The sequence below is a fragment of the Gavialis gangeticus genome, unplaced genomic scaffold, assembly GCF_001723915.1.
Source record: "Gavialis gangeticus isolate Ggan-Ray unplaced genomic scaffold, GavGan_comp1, whole genome shotgun sequence".
Lineage (NCBI taxonomy): Eukaryota > Metazoa > Chordata > Crocodylia > Gavialidae > Gavialis > Gavialis gangeticus.
Genome location: NW_017729029.1, coordinates 75,289,355 through 75,301,837, shown reverse-complemented (window position 1 = coordinate 75,301,837; position 12,483 = coordinate 75,289,355).

Here is a 12,483-nt window from a genome sequence, read left to right as displayed (position 1 = left end):
CATAGAGACCCAGCCTCCGGTTGCCCCACTTTTTTCACTTCAGTTTTTTTACCCCTGGATATCCAGGGGTCCAATTTTGCCCCCCGCACTGGCTACAAATCTGTAGCATGGGGAACCTTTTCCCATTCCTGCACATGCCTCTTTCAGTGTCTCAAAGGGCTTTGAGACACTGCAAGGCACATGTGTGAGCTTGTCTTGACGCACCCACAAAGTGCTTTGTAATGCTAAGTATCAAAAGCATTAACTGGTAATGCTTGCAGTCAGGGCCAGCATTTTTCAAAAGTGTCCTACTATTGGGAACAGCTGTGCCATGGGGAGGTGGTGTTAACCCAGGGATTAATGCAAGTGCCACCAGGTGTAGGGACTAAGGTGGCTATCATAGAGAGTGTCTAGTTGTTCTCTGTCCTCTGTTGATACAAAACCCAACACCTTTATGTCCTCTATTTTTCTCTGAGAGAAAAGGTGTCCATTTTCATATCAATAATAGAGGACAGAAGAGCAGAAAACTGGAATGTCCTCTATGATGGCCACCCTAGTAGGGACCCTCTCACACCTCCCTACTTCAGCTAGTAGCAATGGCAATTGGCAATGGTAAATTCAGCAGTGAAAGAAGAGGTGGATGTACTGGAGGGTGTGCCTGCTGCATTAACTCTCTAGCTGCTGACTAATCCAACACAGCAGCCATTTCCAGTACCAGAACACAGTTGAAACCGCTGCCCCTGCCCCAGGAGCCACCAATTACAGTCACCTGAGGAAATGGGCAATGCTGTATTCAGTACCAAGAAAGGCACAGACTCCCCTGGGGGTCCTTCCTTTTGGTCCACCTATCCTTCTAAAGTCAGCACCCAGGGCTTGTCCACTGCTTATCCATCTGTACTTATGGCACTGCTAAGTACTCCAAAAGTACTTGTGGGTCCCAAACTGAACACCAACATTTCTCTGTGCAATTAGATATCACAAGGATGAAAACTGTTAGATAAAGGCATGGGTAAGTGTATAATCATTCTTCAGACTGGCTTTGAACAGTGTTCAGTAAATGGAACAGTGGGTCACACACTGTACAGGGTAGATAAAGCAAAATACTCGATAGTTTTCATTGAACAAGCACTGGAAAAATATTATACGGTTGTTTAATCAGTGACTGCCATGAAATCAATCTTAAATTGTCATTTCCTAACTTTTGACTGCTTAATGGAATGTTGACTGAATGTTCTTTAAACAGGATTTTGTATTTATTTATTTACATCTGGTTTACATCTAAAACAATGAAATGCCCTTATCTGAGTCTCTGCTTGGCTTAACAAATTAGTCATTCAAAAACGTTTCCCTTAGTATTGAATGCTCAAGTCAATAGAAACTAAACCAACCAGATGCCTAAATAAAACCATCTTCCTTTCCCTTAATCATTGTGAAAGGAAATCTTCAGGAACACTCTGGAAAAAAAAACAAACAAACCCAATCCCCCCCTGCCGGTTCAAATGAAGGTCCTTTTGCAGCATATCAGAAAACTCACTAATTCTGAGCCATTTTGCACCCACAGAGGCATGTTCCAAAATCCTAGAGCTCCCACAGACCATGCTCTGCCAGTCACCCTCTCCTTTACACCTAGAACAGGGGCTTTCAGCCTTTTTTGGTCAGGGTACCCCTGGCGGCCAGTCAAGAAGTACCCTTGACTTCCAAAGTACCCCCAGGGGTACACACACCCCTGGTTGAAAACCCCTGACCTAGAAGATCTGACTTGAGGACTTCTGCTGCCCACAGCTGCAGCAGAATATTGCAAGGGGAAAGGCCTTCAAAAGTCATTCTCAGACTACTGGAAGTGGCAAACTCCATAGTTTATAGCACCTACATAACATTTGGGAGTGATCGCTACAGTCTGCAAGAAGGAAGAGTTTGGTAGAAACATCAGGAAAGTGTCTACATATTGTTTGGACTCTGGCTGCAGTTTCCACATTTCTATAAATAGCACTTTAATAAAGAGCTGGTTTAGTTTTAGTAGCAGGAAGTCCTCTTGTGGTATTACCCAACACATAGTATATGCAGTGAAACAGCTACAGCCAAAAAGACATAGACCCTTTCTTTCCAGAAATAGTTTTCTGAGCTCCCAGCTGGAGATGGTGTAAGGATTGTTTCCTAATGCTAGATGTGCAACGATGCTCCAAACGGTGGTGATACACTAGTAATGATGTAGCAGCATGCCCAGATGGCTACTGCATCCTTTTTCAATAGCACCTCAACTTCACTAGCATCTCAAACTTCACTTGACTCATAGCTCTGAGCCAGAATAAGCTATGTGAAAAGCAAGGACTACATGAACAGTAGAAAGTTGTTGGTGGAACAAATATGCCTTCTCCCTAACTAACACCCCTTCGTACTTGTTTTCCAAGTATTCTAGGTCAGATACCAAACTTGATTTTTCAGAGTACTTAGCATTATATAGCCTTTCATACATTCAAAGCAAAATTACTATTGACTTCAGTTGTCAGTGCTTACCCTGTCTACTCAGTGCCCATCCATAGTATTCCAAGGTATTCACTACTTTCCCAAGTTTGTTTTATTTGCCTCTAAAACTCTAGATACTAAGGGAGAAAATATATTGTCCACCAGAGTGAAAGTTACAATCAATGGGACTGTCTGAATATCACGAAGTGCCACCTAGAGACAGCTGTCAAATTTCTAAATAGTACAAAAGAATTTTGTTGTCAATTAAAAATGAATGCCAGCTACCAGTTCACTGTGCACCTAACAGTGACAGGTGAAAAACACCGCAGAAAGAGAAGGAAGTGCTATAAAACTGATTTGTTTCAAAACTGTTACAGCATCTATAAATCTAGCCTGGAGTTCTTCAATCACTCAGAATACCAAGGTTAAAAGGACAAATGATCAACTGCGAAACCCATAGCAGGCAAACTGACAATGCATTTAAAAAAATAAATAATTCTTTATTTTTACTGAAATGTTATTTAAACCTGGAATAACTACTTCTCAGATTTATATCTGTCTTCCAAAGAAAGGTCTGACATAGAGGACAATTTTACAAGCAGTCATACACAGTAACTACAGTCTGATTCACAGATTGGGAACAAGACTAAACACCTGGAATACGAAAGATTTGGCTGCTAAATTACTATGTAAGATAATGTAAATTATCATCAAAACAAGTATCAGTGAGCAGCTATGGATAAAAAGAAATCCTAGATTATAATAAGAATGGACATATTTATAACAGAATAGGAGCCTATGGGCCATTTGAAACTTCAGAGAGAGGGTAGAATGATTTGTCCATTCACAAGCAGATACGCATCAAACATACATGGGTAGATGATGCAATTAGCACTCTTGTGGTTTATTTGCAAAGTCACAAGTGTGAATTGCTTAACACCAACACCAAGATATGATATAGTACAGTACTTCCCATTTATAGATCTCAAAATACTTACAGGAAAGCTGAAGCCAACAGCAACTTCTGTTTGAGCTAGTCACTAGAGAATATCATTTACTTGCTCACAGAAAGCCAAGACATTAAATGGCAATGAAAATAACCGAATATTGAAGTGTTCATCAAATGGCCTCTCAGAAGATTCCAAGATGAAGAAAAGGTCAATACTGCAAAATCTGAGCCTAAGGCTCCTCCAGTCATTGTTTGAAGCTGCTGCCTAGCTCCTGCTTTTCTTTCTAGCATCCTACCTCAGGAATTTTGCCACAGTGGTTGTTTGTATATCCCCTTTAGCAGCATGGCTGGAGGTATGGAATAAATATTTAAACTGTTAGAGGTAGCATTGGCTTCTTTGTTGCTATCTGCCTGGTCCTCTTCCCATGTCTGAGAAGACTAAGCCATTTGGCATGATACTCTCCCAATACCCTCCAATGCGTAAGGGTGAGATTACACATTACAATTAGACCATGTGAAGAGTACTTGAAACTTGAATAATCAAACATTAAGGCTTGTTAACAAGTGCTAAGTGCCCTCTAGGTGTCTTAAAGGTATAGCTATATCCTTCAGGCAGGAATTATCTTTGAGCTGTGCTACCTAACTCAAGTTAAGTTAACTTCTGGGTGTTTATCTGAGATGAAACCATCAATTTACAGTCTTTCAGGTAGACTAGCTCATCCAGCACTCTATGGCCCTATACTAACAGCTGGGAATAGCTGGACAATAGATGGGTGTGGACGGGGTGAGTGGGGAAGGAAGGAAAAGGGGTGAAGGGGGGGCAGGATTGAAGGACAGAAGGGGAAGGTGATAGAAAGAGAGGGGAAAATGAGTGGGTGGGGAATTTCTGGGCTTCTGTCCCTTCTGCTTCTCAAATTCCCCCCCAAAATCACACCCCCTAGCTCACTCCCCTGCCACCCTAATCACCTTATCTGCCCCACATTGGCCCTCCATAGTCAGATCACTGTCCTGACATGCTAATCAGCCTAATAAGAGTGGTGGAGGCACTAATGAGGGGTTCCCCCTTCCTGTCTGCTCCTGGGGTCCCTTCAGCCACACCAACCCTGCGTGCCCACATCTAGCCACTACTGGGTCCCATTGGGGGGTCAGTAGGAGGTGCAAGGAGCTGCCAGGCATCTACAGGGGCTGTATTTCTGTGCGTGGGGGTGGTGCAGGCTGTAGGGAGGCTGGGAGGAGGCAGAAAGGGGGAACTCCACCTTCCCCCCATTGCTGCTGTTGCTAGGGTGGCCGTCACAGAGGACATCCGGTTTTCTGCTACTCTGTCCTCTATTGATATGAAACCCAATGCTTTTATGTCCTCTATTTTTTCTTGAAGAGAAAAACAGAGGACATAAAGGCATCAGGTTTCATATCAATAGAGGACAGAGGACACCTGGACTGTCCTCTGTGATGGCCACCCTAGCTGCTGCTCTTGGGCTGATTGTGGGGGCAAAGCAGTGATCAGGGGGTGGAAGAGCTGATTGGGTGTGGGAAGGGGGAGAAAAGGGATCTGGGGGGTGAATGGAGTGATCCAAGCAGTGCAGGGGTAGCTCTGTCTTGCCCCTCCCCTCCCCAACCTATACTGTGGCTAGAGAGATGGCAACCACGGAAGGCATGGAGCGAACTTGCATCCCCTAGCCACACCCTGGCTTGCCAGCCCTCTAGCAGTAGGTCTGAGCAGTGAACATTAGAGAAAGTATTAACCCAAAACATGTGACTGATTACTAGCATTTGTTAATCTTAACACAGACTAACATTTCTTAGAATTAGCACCTGCTAACTCCAATATATAATCTCACCCTAATATGCAATGGTCTGGGTTTACCATTAAGGGGCTATTATAGGACTGGGGCTATGCTACCAGCTTAGTTATACCAGTCTTTTTTCACCATCCACTTTAATTTTTGTATGCTGCATGCCATCCATCATAGAAACCCTTTGATTTTGAGAATAAATTCTAATGAAGTTAAAATAAAAGAAGTAACCAATTAAAAATCTTGACAGAAAGAAATGTAGGACACCGTGATAGGATATGAAGTCACTGGCAGCAACAAAATGCTGTAGCCCTGATGCATGATCTGGAAGGTAAAAACCCCAGGCTAAGGCTTTAGCATGAGCTCACTTGGAATAAGTGCAGCTCATTACCAGAAATATGCTGTTAAACTTCAGAGAGTTCAGAGAAGAGCAGAAAGAATGAGCATAGTTCTGGAGAAACTGATTTATGAGGAGACATTAAGAATCAAATGTGTGAAGCTTGGCTCAATCTGAGCTAAGAGGGATATAAGAATTTGTGAACATTTGATAGGTATAAGTACCAAGCAGGGAGAACATTTATAAAATGTGATACCCAAAGATAATTCAAAATATATACTACAATGAAATCCAGAAAAAGAAAATTTAGACTAAGAAACTTCCCGATTGAAGTGTCTTAGCCTGCAAAGTAATCTTACTTGTGAAACAGCTTCTCTTGGCACATTTCAAACAAGAGTGAATAAAATTCTTGTAAAAGGACAATAGGGAGCAATTCTACTTTGGCATGGAGACAGACAAGCTGACCTAATAGTTCTTTTCCAAATCTAATTCCAAGGATAGACAATAAATCATTATCATCTGTTATTATTTTCTTCATGATTGCAAAAAATTTTAAATGTGCTTGGTAAAGCAAGGTCAGCCAGGGCAGAAGCATTCATTCACAGGTCTGAGCATTCAGATAGTAGAGTGGTAGCTGATATCCTACATGCCCACATTGAAGAGTAAGAACCTCCCGTACAGAGACAATCCGAACCTTGGCGCACAGGAAGAAACACACAGCTCCTACTTACTCCCACTCTGTAGGTGAATAGAGAATGGGGAATCCACCTCATATCAGTCCCAATGTGCTACCTGAACTAGCACAAAGATTATCATTTTTGGCTGACTTACAATATTACACGAAGGAATGAGAAAGCCAAGATAGACTTATCATAGAATCATATAGAATCATATAAAATGAGGGTTGGAAAGGACCTCAGGAGGTCATCTAGTCCAACGCCCTGCTCAAAGCAGGACCATCCCCAACTAGATCATCCCAGCAAAAGCTTTATCTAGCTGAGTCTTCAAAACCTCCAAGGATGGAGAGTCTACAACCTCTCTGGGTTATCTGTTCCAGTATTTTACTACCCTCCTAGCAAGAAAATTCTTCCTTGTATCTAACCTAAACTTCCCTTGCTGCAACTTGATACTGTTCCTCCTTGTTCTGTCACCTGCCACCACTAAGAACAGTCTAGCTCAGTAGTCACCAACCAGTGGATCTTGATCCACCAGTAAACTTCGGAGCCTCTTGGAGTTGATCTGAGTCTGGGGTGGGGGTGTTGAGTGCCCGCGTGCATGCACGTGCGTGCCCCGGCCCAGCAGGTCAGTCTGTGGGGGGAAGGAAGGGGGGGGGCTAGATCGAGGCCCTGACGGTAAGGGACAGTGCTGCAGATGCAGGAGCAGGGGTAAGGTGAGTGGGGCCCCAGCCAGGTGGAACTTACCTGCTGGGAAGACATGCCTCCAGATAATTTTTTCTCCCTCTGCCTCAATCTGTCCCGCTCCTTCCCTCCCCACAGACTTACCTGCTGGGTGGGGGGTGGACAGGGAAGGCGGCAGTGCACAGTAGATCTTGGGCTGCTTTTAAATGCCAAAGGTGATCTTGTACTTAAAAAGGTTGGAGCCCACTGGTCTAGCTCCATCTTCTTTTGAACCCCCCTTCAGGTAGTTGAAGGCTGTTATTAAATCCCCTCTCAGTCTTCTCTTCTATAGACTAAATAAGCCCAGTTTCCTCAGCCTCTCCTCATAAATCATGTGCCCCAGGCCCCTCACCATTTTCGTTGCCCTCTTCTGGACTCTCTCCAATAAGTCCACATCCTTTCTGTAGTGGGCGGGCCAAAAACTGAACACAGTACTCCAGATGCGGCCTCACCAGTGCTGAATAGAGGGAAAGAATCACTTCCCTTGACCTGCTGGCCACACACCTACCAATGCAGCCCAGTATGCCATTAGCCTTCTTGGCAACCAGGGCACACTGTTGGCTCATATTCAGCTTATTGTCCACTGTAACCCACAGATACTTTTCTGCAGAGTTGCTGCCCAGACGGTCAGCCCCCAGCCTGTAGTGGTTCACGGGATTGTTTCATCTTAAGTGGAGGACATTGCACTTGTCCTTGTTGAATTCCTTTTGACCCAATCATCCAATATGTCTAGGTCATTCTGAATCCTAGCCCTACCCTCCAGCACATATACTAATCCCCTCAGCCTGAGGTCATCAGCAAACTTGCTGAGGGTGCACTCTATGCCATCTTCCAGGTCATTGATGAAGATATTGAACAAAACCAGACCCAGAACCAACCCCTAAGGCACTCCGCTTGATACCAGCTGCCAACTAGACATCAAGCTACTGATTATTACCCTCTGAGCCCAACACTCCAGCCAGTTTTCTATCCACCCTGCAATCCATTCATATGGTCCATACTTTCTTAGCTTGCCTGTGAGAATGTTGTGGGAGACTGTATCAAAAGCCTTGCTGAAGTCAAGGTACATCACATCCACTGGTCTCTCCACATCTGCAAAGCCAGTCATCTCATCATAGAACACAATCAGGTTGGTCAGGCATAACTTTCCCTTGCTGAATCCATGCTGACTGTTCCTAATCATCATCTTCTCCTCCAAGTGTGTAGAAATGGATTCCTGGAGGATCTGCTCCATCATTTGTCCAGGGACTGAAGTGAAGCTGACAGGGGGATCCAAGGAACTACTGACCATTCTCCCTTTCTTAAATATGGGCACTATGTTTACCCTTTTCCAATCATCCAGGACCTCTCCTGATAGCCATGAATTTTCGAAGATGATGGCCAGTTGCTCTGCAATGACATCAACCAACTCCCTCAGCACCCTCAGGTGCATCCCATTTGAACCCATGGACTTGTACGCATCTACCTTTTCTAAATTGTCCCTTACCTCCTTTTTCACCACTCCTGGCTGCTCATTTCCTCCCCAAACTGTGCTGCCAGGTGTAGTAGTCAGGGAGCTGGCCTTGCCTTTGAAGACTTAGGTGAAAAAGGCATCAAATACTTCAGCCTTTTCTGCATCCTCTGTCACTAGGTTGCCTCCCCATTCAGTAAGGGACCCACACTTTCTCTGTTTTCCTCTTGTTACTGACAGACTTATAGAAACCCTTTATGTCCCTTGCTAGCTGCAACTCCAATTGTGCTTCAGCCTTCCTGACTTCATCCCTGCATGCCTGAGCGTACTCTTATATCCTCCCTAGTTGTTTTGTCTAAGTTTCCACTTCTTATAGGTTTCCTTTTTGGGATTTAGTTTACTGAAGAATTCCCTGCTAAGCCAAGCTTGTCTTCTGCCATACTTACTAGTCTTCCTGCACATCAGGATAGTTTGTTCCTGCACTCTCAGTAAGGCTTCTTTAAAGTACAGCCAGCTCTCCTAGACTCCTCTCCAAGTCAGACTGGCTTCCCAGGGGATCCTGTCCATGGGTTGCCTGAGGGAGTCAAAGTCTGCATTTCTGAAGTCCATGGTCCTTACTCTGCTGCTCTCCATCCTTCCTTTCCTCAGGATCCTGAGCTCAAATCACCTCGTGGTTGCTAATGCCCAAGTTGCCATCCATTTAGACATTCTCCACCAATTCTTCCTTGTTTGTGAGCAGAAGACAAGAAGAGCACAGCCCCTAGTTGGCTGCTGCAGCACTTGCACCAGGAAATTATCCCCAACACTCTCCAAAAACTTCCTGGATTTCCCTCCCAGCAGATGTCAGGGTGATTGGAGTTCCCCATGAGAACCAGGGCCTGTGATCAGGAAATTTCCACTAGCTGTTTGAAAAAAAGCCTCATCCACCACTTCCTCCTCATCTGGTGATCTATAGCAGACTCCCACCACATCATCACTCTTGTTGCTCTCCCCTCTGACCTTAACCCAGAGACTTTCGACAGGCCTATCTCCAGCTTCATACTGGAGCTCTAAACAATCAATGGCTCTTTTACATAAAGTACAACAACAACTCCTCTTCTTCCCTGCCTGGCCTTCCTGAACAGTTTGTACCCATCTATGACAGTGCCCCAGTCATGCAAGCTATCACACTAAGTCTCTGTTATTCCAATCATGTTATAGTTCTGTGACTGCAAAGACTTCCAGTTCTTCCTGCTCATTTCCCAGGCTCTGTGCATCCATGCACAGGCAGCTAAAGTAACTAGTTGATTGCCCTGCTACAACTTCCTACTTGCTTTTCCTCCAGGTCACCCACTTCCCCACTTACCTCAGAGCTTTGGTCTCCATCCCCTGGCAGACCTAATTCAAAGCCCTCCTCACTGGGTTAATGAGCCTGTTTACAAAGATGCTCTTCCCTCTGTTGGGTGGATTCCATCTCTTCCCAGCAATCCTTCTTCTTGGAACATCATCCCCTGGTCAAAGAATCTTGCAAAAAATGTCTGTGGCTTCTAATGTCTCTTAAGACTTCTCCTGGCACTGTGTAGCTTGTTCACCACACTTTGTGTAGGCACAACCTAGCCGACAAATAGATGGATAATATGGACGAACTATCTATTGACTATACAGAAGTCATTACAATAGATTTTATTTTACAGTGTTTGGGGATTCTACCAAAAGTGACTGCACCATATGCATAGCTTGGTGCTGCATTTTGGGAGAATAAGGGCATTGCAGTATCAAATTAGTGCACTTTTACTTACTGTCCAGTAGGTAGACAGTAGGTAAAATTAGTGTGTGCGCATTACCCCTTAAATTTGGCTTTGAATGTCAAGAAAACATGCAGCACACCTGAGACTAGTACCCTTTCTGCTGTAATTTATTACGGCAACTAGATTGAGATGGGGATAGTAGATAGTATCTAACCCAATCCTCATGGGTCTGTACATATAAATCACCAAATACCTAATTATTTTAAGTATTACATTACTCCAAGCATTCCAACTGCACCTCTCTCCGAGATATCACAACTAGGAAGTTTGGGGGATTCTCCCTCCCCTCCTCCACCTCAAAAAGTTACAGAAGCTTAAAACAGTTTTAGGTCAATAATCTCACCCCAAATTGTACTCTTTCATGAACACAATGTCCAATTCATTTATATTGCCAGTCTCATATGAACCCCTGTAGCTTATTGTAGGCTTGTAAATATGTAATCTCCTGAAAAAAGGAACTATTTGTACCCTGTATAATGCATATCAACTGCTGTCAATTAATGAAGAATGTTGTACTCTGTATTAGATAGCAAAATACATCTTCTCAAGATAAAAAGCATTTTGTTCAAAACTGTAGCTTTTAAGGTTTTTAAAATTCTTTTTTCCAGAGTGGCTTCCTTAATCAAACTTGACATTTATTGGAATCTAATTTAGATGGTTGGTTCCTATTCCTTCCCTAATTTACATTGAAATGCTGTTCTCTTATTAATGTGCCATAAGGTTATCCTATATAAGTGGTCAAATGGGAAAGAATGAAATAATCTGAGAGAGCAATTACTGCCACTGCAGCCTGTACAACTAATTTTCTTTGTTCTGAGACTCTTAACAGAAGAAGCACATAAATTTCAGCGCATGCATTTATGGGAATGCACTCACAAACTTCCTTTTCTGAACAGAGCATGACAACCTTGCTAAAGTGCTCACCAGGTTATAATTGCCTTGAAAGCAAGAGTTAGGGTAAGGGTTTCCAATATAATTTTCTCTGTTCCAGGTACATCTCACACAGATATTACAGTGAAGTGAATTATAGTGCTGCCAGAATACAAGTCAAGTCAGTCCGAAGGCCGCTGTGATCGTTGGAACACCTTAGATGCAGGAACAACCCTCCTCCATTCCAGTGAAGTTAGTTGAGTTGCTTTTTATCACTGGCAATTCTTTGGGCAGAGAGACCTGCTGGTACCCATCTCCCCTCCAGGTATGGATGGCCATTGGCTCATTCGCCAATGGATGGCCATTTGCCCTTTAACAGATCTTGTTTTTAGTCCTGCTGGGTGTCTACACACCCTTCTCACCCAAGCTAGCTGAGGTGGGAGCACTGGTTTAGTTGCCGATAGCCCAACCATGAAACAGGCTATACTGCTTTACATGGTACCAGATAACAGACCAAGAGAGGCCTGGCCTGACAAGTGCCTGAATACAACAGAATGGAAATTGAATCAGATCAATCTTTTCTTATATAAATAGGTGAACAGAATTATTTAACTAATGTGCATGAAATATGCTGACATATTTTTACACTCATTGTAGAAAAATCATACAAATTTTCTATAAAATTGTTGAAAAATTGTACAATACACATAGACCAAATGTTTAGCTGTCTTTAATGACTGTAGCAGTGTTATGGAACTGGTGTGATTTTAGAAGGATACTCTTCCTTATACGGAAAATATATGAAAACTACAATATGATTATTCACCACTAGAGATTTATGAAAAAGCATTTATCAGATTTGTTTTTCAAGGAAATGTTATGAGAACACAAAATCTAAAACCACTGAAAATATATTCCTTTAAACTTATGCAATTCTGAAGTATCTGAAGATAAACTTATTCTTTGGAAAAAGAAAATAAGTTTGTGTGCTAAATAAGGTTTTTAAATTTTACCATCTTTTAGATAACTGATAGAGTCTTTAGTTGAATTGCTTGTTTTTCCAGATGAACTACTGTTACCTGTCAGCATTGTCTTCCTGAGGGAGGCCTGGCACCCAACTTGCTAGACTTACAAAGGGTTTTTTCTATTCCCCCCCCACCCTCCCCACACACACCTCATCTAACCAGAACCAAGCAGAAGTAAAGTTTAATAGGCATCTCGGGCCATACATTCCATAGTCGCACTATGGGAGGCCTTTTTAAACTTGATTGACTAAAACTCAGTCGCCAGGTTAGGGAATACTGAGGCACAAAACCGAGTCAGAGGAGGTATGGGCAACATTTGAACAATGGTAAAGGGCTCATCACAGTGTCCAGCCTGTTGGAGCCCTGACCACAAATGCTGTCATAGTTTTCCCGGGATGACTGGTGGAAGTCCTCCCCACAAAGTTTATGAACA